Source organism: Mus caroli, chromosome 9 (genome assembly GCF_900094665.2).
Source record: "Mus caroli chromosome 9, CAROLI_EIJ_v1.1, whole genome shotgun sequence".
In the NCBI taxonomy this organism is placed as follows: domain Eukaryota; kingdom Metazoa; phylum Chordata; class Mammalia; order Rodentia; family Muridae; genus Mus; species Mus caroli.
Genome location: NC_034578.1, coordinates 23,985,496 through 24,009,724, shown reverse-complemented (window position 1 = coordinate 24,009,724; position 24,229 = coordinate 23,985,496). Strand labels below are relative to the sequence as shown.

The 24,229-nt window shown below is 43.3% G+C and overlaps 1 protein-coding gene across 2 annotated transcripts in view; it reads right to left on the bottom strand.

Annotated features, from left to right (window-relative positions):
- Opcml (opioid binding protein/cell adhesion molecule like) overlaps nt 1–24,229 on the bottom strand; it is a 1,139,977-nt gene that overhangs the window by 732,400 nt on the left and 383,348 nt on the right. The window lies entirely within an intron of this gene.

Below are 24,229 nucleotides of genomic sequence, written 5' to 3'. Positions count from 1 at the left end.
CAATCTGGGAGAAGCTTCACACTGTGTCAGCAAATGGACTTGTTGGATACATTGGAGAATATTAAGAATACCAGAAAAAAATTGTCTTTATATAAAGTGGGGTGGCAATATGTACCAGAAAGCTTAAGCACAGGCTCTCTCAGGAAGGAATCATGCTTTAGTTTAAAGGTGTGGTACAAGGAGCTCTAATGTCCTATCTCTGTGCCTGGACAGGCAGGGTTGGCTTCTGCTCTGGAGCAAGTGTCCTCAAATAGCCAAATCATTTGGAGATTTTCTTCATTTTCATCTTCAAAGGTGGCTAACCTGCTAGTTCTTGGTCTGTGACTTCACAATGCACAGCTCTGGCCCTCAGCATCCTCTGGCTGCCCTCAGGGATCACACCCCTTTAGCCCTAAAAGGAAGGCTCTTTTCCTATATCTCCCTACCTTCCGCTGCTAGGACTAGAGAGTTTATAAACTCCAACACCACTTAGACAGGTCCTTCTCCAGAAGCCTCTGGTGGCATCAGTCAGGTTCCCTCCTGGGAAACATTCCCAGGGATGCCAAGTGGTGAGTTTGCTTTTTCTGACTGGCAACCCATAGGCAGCAATTACTCTCGTGGTCCCCAATCCATTGCTATCCTGTGCTTACAAAACATCTCATGCTGACATGCTTTGCTGAAGGAACACACTGAGAACAGGAACAGCAGGATTTGCTCTCCACTTTAGAAACCTTAGAATGAGCTGCATTTCAGAGAGGGCTGCTGAGCAACTGCGTGGAGCTCAGCATGCATTGCTTTATAGAGCTGCCAGGGTCTGCTAAGTGTCTTCCACCCTCCTACCAAAATAATTTGAACTTGTAACATGACTGAGAGACCCTCATAATGGCGCTACTACCATGAAAATGAAGTAACCCTAAAAATCACGAAACTACATAAACTGGCCTCCAGTCCATGAGACTCTCATAGGTAGAAAGTATGTTCAGTCCCAGTGAGCATAGCACTGTGGCAGTAACCACTTCGAGGGCTTTTGAAGAGCTTGGTGAGCAGCAGACATACCTGTGAGTCTTTAAATATATGATAATGTAATCCTTGTATGATCCTAATGAGTAGTTACGTTATTGCATCCAGTTAACAGATGGAAAACAGGGGCCCAACGGGATTACTCAATACTCAATAGCTAGTATGTGGTGAAGCTTACATTTAAATCCATTCTACATTAAGAATTCATCTGCTACTCTGGCATGGTGGTGCATGCCTTTAATCCCAGCATTTGGGAGGCAGAGTCATACAGATTACAGTTAATTCGAGGCCAGCCTGGTCTTCAAAGCAAGCTGCAGGACAGCTAAGACTGTTTCACAGAGAAACCCTATCTTGAAGAAAAGTAAACAAACTAACTAACCGACCAACAAACACCTCATCTGCTTCCATAGAAAGCACTAAAAAGGCATTTACTGTAAGGTTGGTAATGAGCCTCCATGGTAGAATGCTTGCCTACCATGTGTGAAACCTAGGTACACTTTCTAGGGTAGAAGGGAAAAGTGGAAAGTATCTACTAGATATATACGTTTGACAAGAGATAGCTTTCAGATAGGATGGCAGCTAAGAATGGACAGAGGACTGTTAGTCTTTAGTGAGAACCAATGTGGCTTAGGGACCAGGACGCTGAGCATATTGTCTCTAGAATGTACAACCCAAGCCTCCAGTGTCCACTAGGGGCCTCGTTTAGGCTTCTCAAACAGATCAGCTCCAGCCAGTCTTTCATACTCTTTCACAAACATAAGCAGAGTAGTATAAGTGTCACTGTCTTGTAGTGACCGAGAGGTTATTAGCAAGCAAGAAAAAGCAAAATGAGTTGAACAAGAAGCATAGGCTTGAGAGCTTGCTTTCTGAGTGAGTGGGTGGGTGGGTGAGTGGGTGAGTGAGTGAGTGAGTGAATGAGTGAATGAGTGAATGAGTGAGTGAGTGAAGGTTGCCATCTCTGGAGCAAAGGGAACAAGGAGAAGATGGGGGTGAAGAATGGAAAGGAACTGTGTCTGCACACCAGGCAGGCTTCTCTAGGACCCATCCCTCATTCATCACTCACCTCTCAATGGACTTCTGTTGTGTTGCTCTTCTCAGCCCACTCCTCACCTTGTGTACATACTGCTTTGACTCTTTTGTTCTACCTGATGGAACTGGTCAGTACAGGTTTTATGTGGGAGGTTATTAAAAGGGAGGGGCCAGGGAGACACAGACATTGCCTCTGGGGAAAAAGAAAAGTGGCAGGGGGAAGAAAATGTGACTTACAAAGGACCTCAGCACATTCACACATGAGTGACAACGGGAATGTGCCACCTCTAGGCAGCTAATGATGATGTGTCTTATTGTTGCTGGGTTGTCTGATGGTCCCATCTTCAACAGGAAGGGCTAGCTACAGAGGTTGCCAGATTGCCAACACTACCATTCTCTCCTTAACTCTTTATTAACTGTATATGCAGAACTGGCTTCAATAAGCATTCAAATGTTGTTGGAAAAATGTCTCTTGGGTTTTTGTTTTGTTCTCTATTGCTGTGATAAACACCTTGACTAAAAGCAACTTGGAGACAGAAGGGTTTATTTGGAATGTAGCTTACAGTTTATTTGGAATTACAGCTTCATCAGGGAAGCCAAGGTTAGCCAAGTCAAGACAAGAACCTAGATAAAGGAACTGTAAAAGGCCAGAGAAAATGGCAGCTTTACTGGCTTGCTCCTCAGGTCTTCCTCAGATTGCTTTCAAATATAACCCAGGACCACTTTCTCAGGGATGGTACTGCCAACAGTGGCCTGGGCCCACCTGCATCAATTATTTATCAAGAAAATGCCTTATTGACTTGCCTATTGGCAAATCTTAAGACTGTGATTTCTCAGGTTAAGTCTTCCTCTTCACAGATGGTACTGTTCTGTGCCAAGCTGACCACAAATTAACTACCCCAGTGCCCTCCATCTCTGTTGGTTCCTTTGGCCAGTGTTGCACCTTAGCTTTTTCTTACTTTTCTTTAGCCTCACCCCTCTGCCTCTCCCTTGTTTTTCATAATATCACACTGCATGACTCCACCCTATAGAAATGACTCCTACATGTCTGTGGATTTCACATTTGTGGCCTCTTTACCTGTATGTTGCCAGGCACACATTAAATCTGATTTCTCTGCTTGAGTGGATAAAGGATTGCATGAATCTGTTAGCAGCTACAGTCTTCATCCACTCTCACTGTAAATGCAACATATTTGAAGTTGAAATCACTGTTGCCTTTCTTCTTAAATATTGTTCCCACAGTTCCCTTAAGGGTCCTTTTTTAGTAATCCCAGTTTAAAAAAAAATGAGGGTTAGTATTTTCTACATCCTTTGTTCCCTATACACAATCTATGAGCAATCTGAACAATTCTTCCTTCACAGCATCTGCCCCATCCATCTTCCCTTAGATTCTCATTACCACCACCTTGACTTCCAAGCTGTTTTCACGACTATGCCAAGTTCCTAGTCTTTGAGGGCATGGGCTTCCTGGGTTAGTGCCCAAACTTTGACTGTTATTAAAGCAATTAAATAAAATAATCATCTCATAGAGTGGTTCATATAATTAAACAACAGCCACATGTTAAGTAAAAATTTCACTATGCAGTAGTTATTAACGTTAATGCTTTCCAGTCCTCCTGCCTATAATCCTATCCAAGAAAAGAATTTCTTTGAAACCTGTAGGCCTGACAATATGACTTAACTAATCAAGAAAGAAAGAAAGAAAGAAAGAAAGAAAGAAAGAAAGAGAGAGAGAGAGAGAGAGAGAGAGAGAGAGAAAGAAAGAAAGAAAGAAANAAGGGAAGGAAGGAAGGAAGGAAGGAAGGAAGGAAGGAAGGAAGGAAGGAAGGAAGGAAGGAAGGAAGGAAGGAAGGATTTCCAAATGTACAATAAGTACAACCAGACTCTGTAGCTAGCATCCACCAACCCCCTCCCTTGGCTGTCGATCTTTATTCTATCTAGACAAAGCAATTGTTTCCTTCTCCTTAGATCTATGTTCATGCACCCCTGATTTTGCAAGTGTACACTGACTCATTCGGGAGCCTAGGGACTTAGCACATTGCATTGACATTTCCCATAGCACCTTCTTTGATTTCCCCTAACCCTACTTTGCACTGCCATCAATATTGCCCTGTCAATAGGACCTAACATTAGTATTTGTTACTTTTAGACCTGCAGTCTATATCCACAAAGGCTTAGTTATTTATCTTACACGTCCATGTAGTACATGATACATAATAGCTTCTCAATGCAAATTGCCAAATAAAGATATCTATAGCACAGACAAATGTATGTGGAAGGAAAAGGGAGAAAAGATAATAGTATCTTCTACATGATAAAGCAAATATGACTAAGGATAGGTGTCATCTGGTGGGGAATCTAATGATCATAGGCCAAAGTACAAACATTTTCCTCCAAGGGTACAGATACAACATGGTCTGTATTCTCTTTGACTTCCGGGCTTGTGTGTCCTTTGATGAGAATGCAACTGTATAGCTTGGGGTCAGGCCATTATACTGCTTATTGTCCTCAGGTGTGGTCAACACCTGCAGAGTCCACATGCATCCCAGTGGATGGCCAAGTGTGTACTCTAAGGAGCCTCAGCAGGCAAGTGTGACCCAGAGAACACCTTGAGCTTGGATGGGAGTGAGGCAGAATACTTCAACCTCTACTTGCTACCAAGAATGATAAATGAGCTCACACTGGTCTTTTGTAGGACTGGGCCAATTTGCTGGCACCATCACATACAACTGCTTTTCACAGCTTCCTCACATATAAAGGAACACTATGATTGGTCTATCTGAATAAGATCACATATGAGAGGACAACTATGATTGGTCTTCCTGGATAAGAATTATGTGGACACTCAAGTTAGGGCTGAGGTAGAGTAGCTTATCAACTTGTCACTTAGCTTGGCTTGGGCTTTGCACATACTACTCTTTGAATGATACATCTGACAACCCACTGTCTACCTGAGTCTTTCATCTGCATCAGGGTGCATAAGCATTACTCCCTGAACAATGGGATATGTTTCTCTTCCTCTGGACAACCATCATATTTATATTCATTTCAATTGGACTTTAGTTATATCTGCATACAGAAGTTAGGGAACATACACCAAACTGGTTTTGGGTACATGGACAATAAGGCAAATCTTTCAAGTGAACTTTTGGGGTAAATCCCCCATGTAACACCTTATACATAACCAGGTGTGTTCATAATTTAAGTCAGATGTATAATGGCAAGGAAAATTTACAGCAGGAAAATGATTCTATGACCTAATATGTCAGTCAGAACAAGAGAACCACTATCACTACACCACTTAGTAACCACTGAACACCATCAAAGGAAACCCAAATGATAATTGGGTACCTCAAATATTGTCACTCATGTGGCCTGTGCATTATGATTTGTTCTGTTATTTTACTTTAACTAAAGTTTGTTACTTTTTGGAAATTTGTAGAATCCTTTATTTTAGTTTTTGAATAAGACACCAGGAACCTGAGAGCACTCTACCCAGATACAGCAAGCAAATAGCCAACTCTCTCTGTTTGTCTGTTTCTCCATCTTTCTCTGCCCCTCTCTCTGCCCCTCTCTCTGTCTCTGTCTCTGTCTCTGTCTCTGTCTCTNTGTGCTGGCCATGTCTAGATGATGTCAGCTACTGATCATCCCTCTATGGGGACACATTAATACAGGTTGGGCTCATTCCTAAAGAGGAAAATGGTAGCCCAGATGAAGATGAAGATGAAGATGAAGATGAAAAGAAGCGACCTTCTGTTTTGTTTTTGTTTTTGTTTTTGTTTTTGTTTTTTTTTTTTGTTTTTTGTTTTTTTGAGACAGGGTTTCTCTGTGTAGTCCTGGCTGTCCTGGAACTCCCTTTGTAGACCAGGCTGGCCTCGAACTCAGAAATCCGCCTGCCTCTGCATCCCGAGTGCTGGGATTAAAGGCGTGCGCCAGGACGCCCGGCAAGAAGCGACCTTTTAATCATGTTCTTTGTGCCTCATCTCTGCTCAGGCATGGAGAGGCTTGTCAAACTATCGTGCAGAAGATAATAGCCAGAAGCCGGAAAGAACTTAGATGTCCCTCAACAGAGGAATGGATACAGAACATGTGGTACATTCACACAATGGAATACTACGCGGCTATTAAAAACAATGAATTTATGAAATTCTCAGGCAAATGGATGGATCTGGAGGATATCATCTTGAGTGAGGTAACCTAATCACAAATCACAAAAGAGCACACATGGTATGCACTCACTGATGAGTGGATGTTAGCCCAGAAGCTCAGAAAACCCAAGATCCAATTCACAAACCACATGAAGCTCAAGAAGAAGGAAGACCAAAGTGTGGATACTTCAATCCTTCTTGGAAGGGGGAACAAAATATCCATGGAAGGAGTTACAGAGACAAAGTGGGGAGCAGCGACTGAAGAAATGACCATCCAGAGACTGCCCCACCTGGGGATCCATCCCATTAACAACCACCAAACCCAGACACTGTTGTGGATGCCAACAAGTGCTTGCTGCTGTCTACTGAGAGGCTCTGCCAGTGCCTGATAGATACAGAACTGGATGCTCACAGTCATCCATTGGAACGAGCACAAGGTCCCCAATAAAGGAGCTAGAGAAAGTACCCAAGGAGCTGATGGGGTCTGCAACCCCATAGGAAGAACAATAGTATGAACTAGTCAGTACCTCCAGAGCTCCCTGGGACTAAACCACCAACCAAAGAGCACACACATGGTGGGACTCATGGCTCCAGCTGCATATGTAGCAGAGGATGGCCTAGTTGGTCATCAATGGGAGGAGAGGTCCTAGGTCCTGTGAAGGTTCTATGCCCCAGTATAAGGGAATGCCAGGGCCAGGAAGCAGGAGTGGGTGGGTTGGGAAACAGGGAAAGGAGGGAAGGGATGGGGATTTTTTTTCTTTGGCCAGCTGAGGGGGGAGAACTCCCTTTGAGGATTTACAGAGTTGCATTGTTTCCAACCTCATAGACTTGCTTGGTGGGCTCTTTTCCAGAGCCCTGCCATGGTGGCTGCTCTCAGAAGGCTTCACCACCCTGCTTCTCTCGCAGTTCCTTGCTGTCTTTGCTTCTTGCTCCTTTAATTTCCATGTCTTATGCCCTTGAGTTGCCTTCATCAGATCTTCATCCTTCAGCTTTGACCATCCAAAAGTTGGACACTGTGATTGTAAAATTCTGTGTGTAAGCGTGTGTGTGTGTGTGTGTGTGTGTGTGTGTGGTGTGTTGGGGGGCTGGAGGTTTTCATGAAGTATCTTAAGATGTCAATTGGTTGTTTTTTTGAGACAGGGTCTCTAACTGAACTTGGGCAAAACGAGCTAGTTAGACTAGCTGCCCAGTGAGTTTTAAGGATCCACGCGTCTCTATATTACCTGGATTTACAGGCACATGCTGTAGTACCCAGCTTTTTTTCTTTCTTTCCCTCCCTCCCTCCCTCCCTCCCTCCCTCCCTTTCCTTCCTTCCTTCTTTTTTTTGGTTTTTCGAGACAGGGTTTCTCTCTCTCTCTCTCTCTCTCTCTCTCTGTGTGTGTGTGTGTGTGTGTGTGTGTGTGTGTGTGTGTGTGTGTGTGTGTGTTTGTCCCTCTGTATTTCTCTTTCTTTTTTCTGTGTGACTCTTTTCTGTGTGTAGCTACCTCTCTTTGTACTTCTTTATGTCTCTTTCTTTCACTCCCTCTTCTCTGTCTGTCTCGCTCTCTTAGCATAACTTTAATGTGGATTGTGTGAAGAAGAGGGTAGAGTCTTAATAGGCTGGGTGTCTGGAAGTATAGATTGCATACTGGCTGATTCATACAACATTATGATGTGTGAGAGAGAACAGACAGCAGTTTTTGCATTCAGTGCTGAAAATCTCACTTATTTGCTGTAACATTTAAAATTGTTTACACTTATATACTGTTCAAACATTTCCCCATATCTCATCTCAGTTGAACCCCAGAGCAAACCTAGATAAGGTGAGATAAATCTGATTATGCTACTTTGCTTCTGAGGTAATAGACTACAGGCATATTTATTGGCCTGTCCTTAATCACCCAACAAGGAGATAGAATTTTTGAGAAAGTATTTACTAATTCTCCCACTTTACCACATTCTCTGTCTTAAATATCCAAGCTGACGCTTAGTGAATTCTGTTGTTATCATTTTCTTTAGGGGCCTAAAACAGCGCATCGCTGTGGTACAAATGGCCACACATGCTTAGAAACCACATCAGTCTTTGTGAGAGGGAGGAGAGAAAGAAGATGGAGGGCTCTTAAGATGAGGCTCCAAGAAGATAGTGGGGTGAGAGTGCTGCACTCAAGGCCAGGCAGCTGTGTCTGGCTCTCTTATTGTGTCTGAAAGCAAAGCGCATCCATTTAGTCAGGGTGTGTGTGACTCTTTGTATTGTGTCCTCTTCTGTGATAAGAGGACTTTGAGGGCAGGTTCCAGAACAGAATGTGAAGGAGCAACTTACTTTCCTAGAAAGATGGATACTTCATATGCCAGAAGAAAAGGGGGAAATAAAAGGAGACAGTCACTCTTAGGTATTCCCTGGCTCCTTGCTCTTGAGGATTCCTTGCTATCTATCCCTAGTCCTGCCAATCTCTCTCTAGCAAAGACCATCACTTTCCCTGCCCACCACCTGCCTGCCACCACACCTGGGCAAACCTGGCTCAGCCCAAAGGGAGATGAAGACTGGTGTCATTCACCGTGTACATTCTTTCTTGGACTACCTTAGTCCTTGCTTAGAACTCTCAAATCCTATGCCTTTGGGTGGCTGGTCCATCAGTTTTACATAGTTCCTAGTGGGGAAGCAAAACAAGACAGATATGACCTTGATTTGAATAGAATGGACCAAGTTAGCTTTTCCTTCCAAGAAGCTCAGAGGGTTCTGGCTATGATGTGTCCTACACAGAATGCCCTCAGCAGGTAAAAACTTCTTAAAGACCAATTAAGAGACTAAGTGTGCTTTTGGGTTATAACCTAACTTCCTACTATATATGTATATCTATCTATGAGTGTCCTCATGTCAATCTTGTTTCACATGAAATGGGGGACACTTACCTAGAATGGGTAAAGCCCTGGATCCTGTCCCTAGGCAAGAAAACAAAAGAAAAACACATAGATTGGGATAAATGATCAAATGTCTCCATCCTAACAGTTGAAGCCATCTGGTCACAGTAGATAAGAGGCTCTCCTATCACATTCTGGTTGAGAAATGGGAGTTGTATAAAGAAGCTTAACCAGTAGATCAAAACCCAAACTCAGACATGTAGGTAACAAAATAAATTTAGTAAGCAGAGAAGTGACTGAATTAAAAGTTTGGAAGGCAGAAAATAGCTCCTCTTGGGGCATGTAGGAAAGAAATGTCTTGACCTCTGAGCAGCAATGGTGAGCACAAAGGAACTGCATCATAGTGTCACATTTGGGCCAACAGGAGATGTTTGCAAGACAAGTTGAAAATTCAGTATTTCCACCATGCGTTCTAAAGTATGCTTACCAAGTTCTTTGAAGGAAACAGGAAAGTACAATAAAGGTGTTCACCAATGTCTCAATTAAACCAAAGAACCAAATTTGATAAATAATAGAAAGTTAACTATGATTAACAATGAAAGCTATAGCACAAATGCAGTCTGGGAATGTCAGGGAAAGCCTTCCTTTGTCACAGTGGGAGGCAGTGGGAACAAAGACTGAGCTGGTATGGGGTAGAGGTAGCATTAGGTGAAAAGATTTGTGGGAAAGAATTCTCGAAAGGTTGGGTGATGGTGGCAGTGCAGTGCTGCTAATGGAACCCATGGCCTTCTGCATTCTCAGAGAGCACTCTAGCACAGAGCCACACTCTGGATCCAGAAGCCTGGAGCATATGACAGAATCATGTTGCAGAGAACTCAAGAAGAAACACAGCTTGTTAACACAGGAATGCCATCCTAATAAATACAAGAATTCCTAAACCAGTCTTCATGATACACTGGACAAGGAGGAACCTTTAGGAAGAAGGCCTATTTGCAGATGGAGACTTGATCATGGGGAGATTTTTCACATTGAAAGGCTTTATCACAGAGATGGGTTCTGTGGAAATGTGGGAATTTGAGAGAAAGAAGAAGAAGAATACATTATTAAGTTGGACACAAGATTTTCAGAGAAAGACCCAGCAGAAGGTCACTGCAGATGGAGTTCAGTTATGTTGCTTATACACAGAGCAAGAGCTGCCCTGAGTGGACAGAAAAGGTAATTGAAATAGATTTAGTCATTTTCAGAAATGATGAATGGGGTAAGAGCTGTAGCTCAGTTCATAGAGTGCTTGCCTAGCATGTACAAGGTCCTGGGTTTGATCCCCACCCCCGCATAAGCTAGATGTGGCATTCAAATGTGTAGTCGAAGTACTCAGGAGGAAGAGGTAGTGGTATCAGATATTCTAAGGTATCTTTGACAACATCAAGATGTCAAAGCCAGCCTGTAGTACAAGACCCCCTATCTCAAAACATGTATTTTTAAGAAATGGCAACTATTTGAAGTACACACTGGAAACTTGTTTGGGGCTTAATTAGAAAGGAAAAAGAAGTAACCATTTCCTTGTGTTCTAATGGATTGATGAATCTGCATGGCATTCACAGGTGCTGACCTGCGGCTGTGAGTGGACCTTTACCACCATGGAGGCCAGTGGTTTTCCCTGCTTGCTTTCTGAATGGTACCAACTCTGAGGAATATGTTCCCACTTCTTCTGGCTTCCTTGGTCATTGTGATTCATATCAAAGAGTCTGCAATTGGATCAGGTACAAAGTCTCATCGAAGGCAAGCCCCTCTGGGTATAACAGTTTCCCGTTTCTACATAACTCTTCTCAGTTTGTACAGTTCCAGGTTTAGGTTAAAGGTTAATAAAAATAGTGAAAGAAGTAATTTCTTTGGCACATTCTGGACCATATGTTTCTGATCCTTATGATGCCAACATCCTTCAAAGGTGTGTTCCAAGGAAAAACACCACCATATGACTTTGAGAAACACCTCAAAATGTATTCATGTATTAAAGATACTTATAGAATCCTATCAGTGCTAGCTCTTAGAAAAATGTGTTATTCCCAATTCAAACTGCTAGTGTAGCTCTATCTACATTAAAGTTCTGAGCATGGAGTTTACTACTGGTTTGATGTTCGCTGGCCCTGTGCTCCTGGGTAAATCACTCATCCTTTATGGGACCCTGGTTCCATGAGTAATGTATACTTGTAGCCCACTTGATATGAGTGTGTGGTGACAAATGAGCCAATGTAAGAGTTCCCAGCAGAGAAACGTGCTGGTTAGTTGGTAGAAAGCGTCTCCATCATTGCCTTCTCCTCAGCCTTGTCTGTCTGGTACAGAAGCAAGGAGTCCCTTTTGGGTTAACAAAATGACAGGGCAGGATTTACTGTTCACTGTAGAGAAGGAAAGCAAAAAAATCTCATTTGATATTAAATTTCAACAAGGAGCTGTCCAATTTGTCAGCTGTTCCCCTCCTGACCTCCTCGGAGTACTGACAAGGTGAGGTGTCTCTCAGAGCACCATGGTCTTTACAATAGGAGACTCCTATGAGCAGAGCATGTTTAAATAAATGCCTCCATGGCCATCCCACTAAATTGACCACAGGGCACAAGTCCTGAGAGTCAGGTCTCTCTTCATCACTGATCACATGAACCTCAAGGAGCTCTCAGGGGCACAATCTATTGTGTTTGCTGTGTTTCTACTCATATGCCTGACTTGCTGAGTCACTTTTCACGTGTAGGCTTAGCATTACGTTTTCTAGCAAAGCAGAAAGGGGAAAGTTACTGGCTACTCAGAAAAGGAGAGGTAGAATAGAAGCTTGGGAGATTTAAAGAGTCAGCTAATTTAGTCAAGATGAAGGGTAAAGTTGTGACAGGCTAATGCCAGGCTGAGCAACTCCCAAAAGCAATGTCTCAGATGACAAGCAGATCAGAGAGGCCCACCTGCTTCGAAACAAGAAGAAACAGTCACCTGAGCCAGAGAGACTGACATGAGCAAGCAAGTGTGGGTTTATAGCATGGAGATCTAATTCTTACCTGGTGGGGTTAATTGAAGTAACATGTATGTTAGTCAGCATCTACAATATCAAGAATTCAACAAGATCTACTGTCATGAAGCTTTCTCTCTATTTTACTTTGGTCCTTCTGTCTATAGTGTGATATAAATGCTGAAAAGTACCATAAACAGAATTTGAAATTAAAGTACTCTGAAAGCACTTTTTCTCATATCTCTGACAAAAAGTAATATTCTTAATAAAATTATGAACAAGATCAATCAAAATATGATCAAGATGCATTGTTTACATGTATGGCATTTTCAAAGAATAAAAATTAGAATATGGAATAGAAAGAAATGGTAGATGATTAATAAGCCAGTGACAAAATTTATGCCTACCAAGTGCCAGGGACTGACCGAACAGGGCAAGTCCAGCAATAGAGAAGTGTGTATGATAAAAACGCCTGCCCTTGAGGAATTTGCCAGATCACACTTTGCTATTTATTTTTCAAGCATATTCGGTGAGTTCACCTGTATCACTTCATCTGCAGAAATGAATGATTACCGCATTTAACTCAAGGACGCCCAGACTATGCCAGTCTTGTAATAGACAGCCAGCACAAACCTGCTCTCCTTGTGTCCCCTTTTTGTGTACCCATGCACTCAGCATGGCATTAAGGAGGGAATTAACCCATGGTCATGGCCGTTAGTGATCCCAACTGCCAGTTTGCCATTCTGCCACCCTACAATGCTCAGCGTAGTGGCAGTGGATTCCCTACAGTGCTTCCCCCCCCCCTCACTGTAGAATCCAGACTTTCCCTTCTGGTATTTAGGGTCTCACCTAAAGTTCTTAGTCTCTGAGTAGGGAGCCTTTCTTCCACTCAGCACCCATGTGATATTAAGAGCTTTACTCAGTAAGAAATCTAAGACTCTCTGGACTCATGACCTTGCAGCATTGTTCAGAGAGCCTTGGAGTGATCAGAGGGAAGGCTTGGCAGACAGTAGCCTCCATGTTCAGGATTTTGTATCCTTATTAACTGCCTGGGTTCTTAGGAAGAAAAAGAGGGATAAGGTGAAGGTAAAGAGGAAAAAAAAAAAAAACAGCTCCCTCCTCACTGTGTCACTGTGGGTCCTGCTGTTTATGCTCCTTCTTGGACCACTGCAATTCATGTGCTCTCTGAACTGGGAAAAGCAATAGACCCAGACGGCCACCTCAATTCTATTTAGCAGCTTAAAATCTAAATTGATGGCTTCTCCTCTCCTCCTCTGAAGGTCTTTTATTTAGGTTTTGTAGTTTGTTCGTCCTAACTTTGTTATGCACCATGATACTTGCAAATGGGGCAGCATAAATTAAGACGTGGTGATGATAACATTTGGAGCAGGTCCTCCGGGAGCCTCGTATGACTCTGGCTTGTGGATATGAGCAAATCTTCCGATTTGACACCGCAGCACACAACTCATATATTTCTGCCTGCAATTCCATTTCCCACTCCTGTCAGCCTACCTCATTGAGCCACTGCCAGGAGAGGCCTCGGGCAACTCCTATGCCTCCTATTTCAAGTAAAGCAAAGTTAATTTACTCGCATGAAAGATGCAAAATTTAAATCTCTTCTCTTTCATCCTCTAGACGACTTGGTTTGTTTCTGACAGGCCAGTTGCCCTGTTCAAACCCTCTCAGTCTCCACATTTGCTGCTGTCAGGAGGAAGAGCTAGCGGGCGTTTGTAAGCCAATCAGCAGTGGGAGCCTTGTCTATTTAGATGTTACAGTTTGTGCAGTGTGGTCTTGCTAGGAACCCCCAGCTGCTTCTCTCATGGTTGTGGCTGACCTTTAAAGAAGCCTGAGCTTGCATCAGCAGCTTGGTAATCATTAGTTCTGAACTGCAGTCACCTGATTCAGATCTCAAGCCTGACTGCTTGAAGGAAAAGTGTCTGGGAGGCCACAGTGGAGCTGCCTTTGTGGCTAGTGAGACAACTCTTCCTAGGGGGCATGTCTCAGTGTGGTAGTTTGTATATTCTTGGACCAGGGAGTGGCACCATTTGGAGGTGTGGCCTTGTTGGTATAGTATGAGCTGGTTGGAGTAGGTGTGCCACTGTGGGTGTGGGCTTAAGACTCTCATCCCAGTTGCCTGGAAGTCAGTATTCCACTAACAGCCTTTGGATGAAGACATAGAACTCTCAGCTCTGCCTGTGCCATGCCTGCCTGGATACTGCCATGCTCTCACCTGGATGATAATGGACTGAACCTCTGCCCCAAGTAAATGTTGTTTTTTATAAGACTTGCCTTGGTCATGGTGTCTGTTCACAGCAGTAAAACCCTAAGACAGAAGTTGGTACTGGGAGTGGGGTATTGTTGTGATAGGCCTGACCATGTTTTTATTTGAAAGAATGTGGATTTGGGGACTTTGGATTTAGAACACAGTGGAATGCTTTAAGTGGGGCTTAATCGGTCATCCTAGTAGGAATATAGACTTTGTTGCTGGGAGTAATTTGAACCGTGTTGACCTTGCCCAAGAGATTTCAAAGGAGAAGAATTTCAGAATGTGGCATAAAGACTGTTTTTGTGGTATTTTGGTGAATAATGTGGCTACTTTTTACCTTTGTCTGAAAAGTCTGCCTGAGGCAAAGGTGAAAAGACCCAGATTAATTGAATTGACAAAGGAAGTTTCAAAAAAGCCCAGCAGAGACTTTGTTCTCTGGTTAAGTCTTATGAAGAGAAGTTTGAACAAGCATAGCAAGCTTAGAACAGAAAAATATAAAATTATGGTTCATATAAAATATATGGTTCGAGTATTAAAGGGGTACCAGGAAGTGAAATGGAGCAAAATCCTGTGTTATAGGAAATAACAGATTAAGGGAGTGGGACCTTGGGGCAAGATCCTACCCAGCTGAATTTAGATCCAGGCATGGTGGTACACACCTTTAATCCCATAAGACAGGCATGCTGATCTCTGCATTCAAGGTCAATCTACAGAGCAAGAATTAGGATAGCCAAGCTTAGGCAGTGAAGGACTTAGAAATCATAAAATCAGTAATAATGTAATAGTACAAGGGGATCATGTTCTAGTTCCTGTAAGCAGCAGAACTTGGCAGGATAAGCCATGTGGCTCTAGAGTTAAGAATGGAAGGAAGTACTGGGACAATTGATGCTGGTTAGCTGGAGCTAAGACATTAGCAATGATTAAGAAGAGACCAGCATCACTGAGTTGAAATCTGGGAGTTGTTTTCTGGGAGCAAAAAGAAGCTGTGTTCCAGAGATAGCCAAGGTTGTACCTTGTGCTGCAGCTGGACTTGGTAATGTGTAAGAGTCACCCAGGTGGTACTGGTTTTGAAGGCATGAAGGTGTCATGAAGAACAGCTAAGGCTTGGTACTGTGAGAGGTCATGGAAGGCCATTGGAGAAGGTGTAGCCTCATCTGTAGTTGATGACCCAGGACTGAAGGGGTCAGGCAAAGGATTTGATGCTTGGCACCATGAAGAGAGCCTATGAGAGGCTATTGGTGAAGCCTAGTTGGAGTGGAACATCCCAGTGTATTGGAGATGTCAGTACCATGGGATGATCACCAAGAACAGCAGCCGTAGTTGAGTAGATCAACCTGAGCCTTAAGTGCTACCAAGGGCAGAGCTGGAGAAGTGATGCCAGCCCTTAGGAGGAGTCCAAAAGATCAAGTGGAATCCCAGACACTGAAACAAGAAGCTGTAACATTGAAATTGCCTTGGAGACGCAAAGAAGTTAAAGATGCTAGAGCCATGGGATACATGCTGAGGAAAGCTGCTAACAGGGAGTGGAACCAGCCCAGGAGAAAGCAGTTTGTTGCAGTCAACAAAGATGAAAAAGGAATGGAGATCTGAAGACTGCTTTGACATCAGCCATGGAGCTGCAGAGTTTAGAGTTTGCCCAGCTGGTTTCCTGCCTTGCTTTGGAGATTACAGTTAATTAGTTGGATGAATCTCAGAAAAGCCCTTGAACTTTGGACTTTTAACATTGTTGATACTGCTATAGACTATGAGGACTTTGAAAGTTGGACTAAATGCATTTGCATTATGCTATGTTTAAGTATGGCCCCCATAGACTCATGTTTTTTAACAAGTCTATGGGGGCTAGGGAGTGGAATGTGGTGGTTTGTATATTCTTGGACCAGGGAGTGGCACCATTTGGAGGTGTGGCCTTGTTGGTATAAGTGTGAGCTGGTTGGAGTAGGTGTGTCACTGTGGGTGTGGGCTTAAGACTCTCACCCTAGTTGCCTGGAAGTCAGTCTTCCACTAGCAGCCTTTGGATGAAGATGTAGAACTCTCAGCTCTGCCTGTGCCATGCCTGCCTGGATGCTGCCATGCTCTCACCTGGATGATAATGGACTGAGCCTCTGAACCTGTAAGCCAGCCCCAATTAAATGTTGTTTTTATAAGACTTGCCTTGGTCATGGTGTCTGTTCACAGCAGTAAAACCCTAACTAAGACACTCAGTTAGGGTTTATTGTTGTGAATTGATGCCACCACCAACACCAAGGAAAACATTTAATAGTGGCTGGCTTGTAGTTCAGAGGTTTAGTCCAATATCATCATGGCTGGAGAGGTAGGTGAGAGCTCTACATCTGGATTCAAAGGCAATAGGAAGAGAGGGTGGGCTTGACTTGAGCTTCTGAAACTTCAAAGCCCTCGCCCTATGGCATACTTCCTCCAACCAGTTTCTTCCAATGAGATCACACTTCCAATAATGCCACTCTCTAGGAGTCTATGGGGGCCATTTTCATTCGAACTGCCACAGGGCAGAAGCTATAGAAAATAACAAACTGACATGCTGAAAGAGAACAGGGATCTTCTCCTCATTCCTGGACAGTGGAAGCATCTAGAACGCATGAACTGCATCCCTGGGCTCCATCCAGGCCCCTGGTTAAGCACCTCCACCCATTCCCACCTCCATCACTTATGACTTCTCTCCCTCTCACTCCCTTCTCCCAGGCAAGGCTCAGAGCTGCTGTATTTCCTTAACCTCTTTAAACTATAACGGGTGGCTATGGGAAACAGCCATTCATGTTACAAACAAGGTAAGCACAGTCTCACAGGAGAGAGCACAGTGACAGGAGAGAGGGCCCATAAACTGACCCTATCTTAGGTGTCACAACCTATGACAACCCCTGAAGGGGGACCCGTCATCATTTTCATTGCATATGGGAGGAGTCTAAGGCGTACAGATGTGATGGTCCTGTCAGGAATAGACATACCAATAAGCAGTGACACTAGCTTTATACCTAGGCCTCTTACCTCCACTTTTAGTCAGCACATCTGTAAGAGCCAGCGCTGAGGGTTTAGACTTGGACCCCGCCCTTGAGGGAGACGTTAACAGCCTTGTTCTTCAAGCTAGGCTGACTAATGTGCTCCATGCCGCTGCTCAGTGCTCTGCTTAAAAGGTGAAAGAAGCCACAAGCTGCTGTGGCACCTGGCTCTCAGCTGAGGGCCCCAACAGTTCCCAGTCCAGCATCCAGGCTGCTTTAAGCCCTGCAGTTCTCCATCAGGATCCAGGGGCTGGGAGGGGAGTGCGACAGTCCAGGACACCCCCCCCCCCAATATCCAAATCTTCAAGTCCTCCAAATGAAATAGGACTTGCATATAATCTATGTACATTCTCCCACATTCTTCAAATTATCCCTACATTGTTTATAATACAATGTAACTGCAATATAATTGCTTTTATTTTGTATTATTTGGGAGAAGTATGTGGCAAAAAGCTTGAACACATTTCGTGCAGATACAAATTTTAAAGATTCTTTTGACGCGTTAGGTATTTGAACCTGAGAGTATGGAGGGCTGGATGAATGCAGGTGATTTCCACCAATCCCTGCCTCCATCCTTCCCTTTCTGTAAAACTGTGCAGGTTTCTTACCAAGCCTTCCTCTTTCCTGCTTTTTCCCCCCAGCTCTTCCCATATCCCAGAAAGTTCTAGTGGACTCTATGGTCCTGAGGGTATGAATAGGGTCACTTCCAGTCCTTAGCATTACCAAGGCAAACAGGCTATGACCTATATCCACACACTGGAGCAAAGGGTGAGGTGCTAGCAGTGGAGGCAAGCTTAGAGGTCTATCAGAAAGCCACATGGTCCCCTACCTCAGAACTATTCTTAGAGGAGAATGGCTTAGTTCTAAAACCATGCCTCTGAAACTGTCTCATGGCATTAATATTTCATCAGCCACAGGAGGAAAAGTCAAAAAATTTAAAAGAGGGGGGAAAATGATCTAATGGACCCCAGAGACTCCCACTCAATTGGCAAAAGTTGTTTTCATATTCATCTGCTGCAGACATAAGATGTTCAGCCAAAGCAGACATAAGGAAGAGAGGATGCATTTGCTTAAAAGAAAAGGAGAATCCAAAGATCAAAAACAACAAAATATGTCATGTTTAAAATAAGAAGAGCCCATAGCAGCATGGTTTAAAATCTTAGTATTTATTAGGGTTTTTATATTTACATCTTGATCACTGAAGGTTCTGGATGAGGAAACTGTGGGAATTATTAACCTAACATTTTTATATAAAAACAGAGGCTATGAGAATGGAGTGGAAGTTCACACAAGCCAGACCCTGCATATCACAGTTCAAACCACAAAATGGGGCTTTGCAGCATGCAGTGTTCCTTCTTGCCCCATCCTTGTTCCAGCCCAGAAAACTCTAGATGGCTGAAAGAAAAGAGCAAGAAGACCTGGTGGGAACCTAGGGCCACAGTGGTCCAGGTTTATGCCAGTGGAAATCTCATCAGTGACCAGCACTGCCAAAAAAGGATCCCCGTCCCATGAAAACCTCTTTCCACTCTGGCCTCTTAGGGATGCTTTTTCTTAGTGTACTTTGATGAGATCCCTGAGGGTCATTAAGTCTATCCTGTGACCATCCAGGGGCTCTAGCACTTCTTAAATGAAGAAAAATAAGATCATGGGGCAGGAAATGTGCTTGGCTTCTCTGTGGGGAGGCTTAGGCTGGGTCTATAACACCACACAGAGCTGCCTGTTCATGTACACTTGGAGGGAAGAAGCAGCTGAATCAGAGGTTTGTAAAGGTCATTCAGAACGAAGAGAGAAAAAGAAAGACAGTTTGTTTGTTTGTAGGTATTAGAAAAAAAAGACAAAATTATTATTGACCTTTTTTTCCATATAGTTTTTCTATCTTGGAATGCAGGCAGCCAAACCTACCTGAACTTATTTTTGTTAAGTCTTAGCTGTTCTACAAAATTGAAGTAGTAAGGAAAAGGAAAAGCAAGCACTCGCTTGTGTTAGCCAACTTCCCTTCACTCTTACGCTTTATCTGAAAAGACTGACTTCAAAGGTCCTTGTTTTATGAGTTCCAGCTGATAATGGGTCTCAGGCCACTGGTCAAGGTGCACAGGCAGCCAGGATGGGAAGTAAGCAGAAGGGGAAATTGTCGTCTGATATCCATGGAGGAACAGAGGAAAAGAAATGGACTGAGTTCCCACATCTTCCTAGGGTACAGCTCCCATGATACTAAGAATGTCCTGGTTGGCACCACTCCTGAAATTACCACCCTGGAGACCACGCCTTCCAATCAAGGGCCTTTGGTCCAAATCACAGCATCCTTTTCACTCTCTCCTTGACATTCTTGCTTCTTCTGGGCTCCCCGGATGGCTTTGATTCTGTCTCCTAGTGACACAAGGGGCCTCTTGCCATCATGGGTTCATGGCATTATCCCTTGAATGTCTACTTTATTGTTTTGAACTTGGAGGTTCTCTAAGAGGTTGTCTCAGCAAGATATACTATTCTACAGGAGTCTTCCTGAACACAACCAGGAAGAATTCTAATTGCCAGCATCTTTTATCAGCTCCAACAACATCCACCCTCTCTATCCCCTCTCCATACCCTCCATGGATACTCAGTGACCCCCTTCCCTCCAGACCCCCCACAAAGCAGGCTGTTTTGACTTTCTTCCTGGTAGGGAGACATTCCTTTCGTAATTTGGGAGTGTTAATGTGCTGATGCAGGTAAATTGTAATTAATTTCTCTCTAATTGATGCGTGGGTCTACCCAGGCCCCTCATTTTCCTCCCTTCATTTCTTTATAAATATATGATTTGACAGGTTAATTTGAAAGCAAAGTTAGATTCTTTACAGCCATCTAAGCAGAAGCCCCAGCACGCAATTTGCTGTCTAGTTGTGTGAAGCATAATAAAAGGTTGAAGTCAGGTTATCCCTTTTTTTTTTAAATCATAATTTTGCTAATTTAATCTTTTTCCCCTTCATAAGGTAATAAAATATTCATTTTACAACCCCAAAACCTCGGCGAAGGCTCTTTGAGGGGCAGTATCTACACAGTGTGCCTGCTCCCCATAATGACCCCCTTCAGGTGAATCCACTAGCTTCCTCCGTAAGATGCTCTTCAAGGGTCCTGTGGGAGGCTCTGGGGGCGTTCTGCTTTGGCGTCTGAAGCAAGACTGAGTCAAGCACGTTTTGTACAGCTCAGAGAAATTGGTTAGAGATTGTTGGAGGATCTGAGGCTGCCAGAGACTCAGCCCCATAGTCAGGTGCTCTGAAACATTCTAAAGGAAAGCCTGGAAGGAAGGCCATTTTCCCTCAGCAGAGACTGAGTTAGCAGGAGGGTAGATGGCAGGAAGATAGTTGACTTTTCTATGAGGGGAACGAAGCCTTGGAGAGACAAGAAGAAAACCCAGCTGACTAAGTGGTGGGCTCCAGTGTTCCCTCTTCTTTGAGATTACACTGAGGAGAGCTTGGGGAACCTGGGGGTCATGCAGCTTCCCCAACACATGAATGCCCCCTGATGCTGAGATTAGAGTCTATACCCCTTGTATCATCATCCCTGGTCATTTACTAAAAATGTCTCTGCTCCTATGTTTGGTCACTAGAGAACAGATAATATCTGAGAGATCAACAACTCTTCCTAGATGAAAGGGATTTGTCCTCAAACATTTCTCCTAGTAGCAGAGACATTGTGGGGCCCATATCTTATGGCATCATATTGTCCCCCTCTCTGCCCCTATTTTCTTCTTTTCTTGTCATTCAAATTATAAAACAAAGCAAAACAACACTATCCAGAAGGGAAGGATGCTGGTGGTTCCTTATAGGAGGTAGTAAGGGGAATGACCCCTAGGAAATAGGAGTTTTGTCAACTGTCAAACTCAGAGGCTCCATCTAGACACTGGCATTGATGCTCCCAAGGAGACATGTATACAGGCATGCTAAGGAGACAGGCTTACCAGCCTTCACTGCTTATCTGTTTCTGCAGAGCACAGCAAGTGCCTACTTTGGTTGGAAGACCTTCAGGAAAATGTATGTCTCAGGAAGGGGGAGCTGATTAGGCCACAGTGGTCATTAAGTACCCCAGTGGTCAACACGGTTCCCCTTGCAGAGATAATGAGGAGGCACAGCTCATCCAGCGAGCTTGAACTAGATGCCTGATACTCAACCCAAACCACTTGAATGTCCTGTCTGTGGAGATTCCTTGAGAAACAGGCTGAATGCATAGGAACTAGAAAGGAGACAGATGTCACTCTGCCCTTTTATCAAATGTGTTCTTGACCCAGGCATTTTACTTTTAAATAATTAATTAATCAATCCCTTCAGTAGAGCTAGGGCTTAAACACAGACTATAGTCTCAGCTGCTTCTTTATTTTTTTAAGATTGCCATGAGTAGGTTAACCTGTCTCACCCTCCATAAAGCTACAAAATAAGCAGTTTGATGAATGCTTTCAAATAGCTAATTTTTCTCTGAATTTTATACAAGTGCACATTTTAGTGGCTATATCTTCCTGCCATTTTTGCATGTCATTAGGATCTTTTATTTTCATAACAGATTATGCAATTATGACTATTCTTCCATATGAAATTTAGTTTCATTCTTTCTGTCCAAATATTTGGGAAACTTCATTCATTAAGGAAAAGGTCTCTTTCACTCACTGTTATTTTTAATTATCAGCATTAAAATATCTTAAAAGGCTGCCTGAAAGCTGAAGAGGGGAGCCATTTATCAGGGAAACAACTCAAGCACATCAGAGGGAAAATACTATCCCAAAATGACACAAGCAGACAGATTGAAGAGAGATTGAGTGTGTAGCATGTACCCAGATTGGAAGGTGAGCAGCTGAAGTGGGAGGAAGGAAGGGAGTGAACTTGGAGTTAGAGAAAGGAAGAAATGTGGTGTGGTCGTAGAACCTTGAACCTTGCTAAGGAAGGATGCTAGGTATCTCCATAGACCCAAATTAAATGCAACCCCCAGCTCCCACCAAGGCTTGTTCCCAGCTTGCTCCTCCTGTTTTAGTTTTGAACATAGCAACTCCTTATCCATTCACTTTCTGGTCTCAGAATCTTAGGGACCATCCGCGCCTGCCTCTCTCCCTCTGCTCTTCATATCTAAACTAAACTCTGAATAGATCCTGACCATTCTGACCACCAAGTGCCATAAAAACTCTCCCCTTACTCTGGTCTTTGTACAAGGTTAGGATCCAACCCCTTCCTATTTAACCTGCAAGTGAACTACTAGCGTAATACGTACAGTCTTAATTTCCTGCCAGCCTACATTCCTTCTTGTCAGCAAGCATCCTTGTAAAATATAAACTCCCATCTCTCCCAGGCTTTAATGTATGTAACATTTGGTTTTGACCTTGAGGACAAAATCTCATTTCCTTGGCACAAGGCTCTAAATTTCCCTTTCCCCATTTTTGAGATGGAGTCTTGCTGTAGAGCCCAGGTTTCCTTGAAACACTAGATCCTCCCAGCCCAGCTTTCTGAAGCTTCAGGTAAAACAATACCTGATTCAAACTTTAATGTTTCAGAATTCTTAACTGATGCTCCACATCTGTTTTCCTGCTCTGTTCTCAGTCCCTCTGACCCTACCAATCTAGTTTTCTCATCCTGACATCCCAGCAGCCACAAGAAGGCATGCGTTCCCACAAGGACTATCTTCTCAGCTGGCTGACTACTCCTCTGCCTTGAGGTGTCAGGTTTACCACCACAGTCTCCAAAGTGCCTTTAACCTGTGTCCTATGAGCCACACTTGTCCCAAGATATCTATGAATGAAGCGTGCAAAATTATAAACTTACTTAAAACAGGACACGGCTTTGTGTTTTGTCAGTTTGTTTTGTTTTCAGATGGGTTGTGCCATTCTCAGATGCAAACACTGAGGATGACAATGTAGTGATCCAGTGTCAAAGGCTGGGTATACTATAGAGAACAATGCCTTCTTTGTCTCTCAGTTCCTAGACTTTCCAGAGCCTTCCTCATGAGACAGGTCAGGTCACCTCTGTCCACTTAGCCAGTTAGCTCATGAGCCTGGTAACTTTTAGGGGAAGAACCTTGCTTCTCTGTCATACAATAGGAGATAACAAAATGTTTGTTGAGTTGTTTAAAAAAATAAAAATAAAAGTGACATACAATGATTTACCCTAGACCAGGCAGGCGATAGTGGTTCATGCCTTTAATCCCAGCTGAGGCATGTGGATCTCTGAGTTTCAGGCTAGCCTAGTCTACTGAATGAATTCCAGGATGGCCTGGGCTGCACAGAGAAACTCTATCTCAAAAAGAACAAGACAAAACAAAAGAGTATTTCTTCCTAAATCTTATAATAATGAAGAATCTTCAGTGTTTATTGAAAAAAAGGCCTTTCAAATGATATAACTTGAGTAAATAACTCTTTTAAGTTCCCAATGCAGAAAAGTCTACTTCTAAGAATTAAAAAAGAAACCTAAAGAAACTATGACTTTAAGATATATATATATATATATATATATATATATATATATATATGTGTGTGTGTGTGTCATATAATATTATATATTACATACATAGACATATATGTTATACATATTACATATATATAATGCTCAGACACAAGATTCAGGCTGAGGGTATAGCTCAGTGGTAAAGCACTTGCCCCATATGTGGGAAAGTCTGAGCTTAATTTGTACATTAAATAATTAAAATAGAACAGTAGAGTGAAAACTAGCCTCAGATACCTCAGAGTTTATGTCTACCACGGCTGGGGCTGAGGAACCAGAAAGCCTGTGTCTCTCCATCCATTCCATTGGCCCTCACAGTTGGTCCCCAGCTACACTGCATCTCTCCTCTGTCAGTGAAGCAACTTAGAAAAATGCATCCTCGCAGCCGGGAGATATCAGGCACTAGGCTCCAGCTACATTTGCACATTTGCATTCTGCTTATCAGGTCACCCAATGGCAAAATCTTCAGAGGGAGCCAGCAATTTCTCCCTCATACTGAA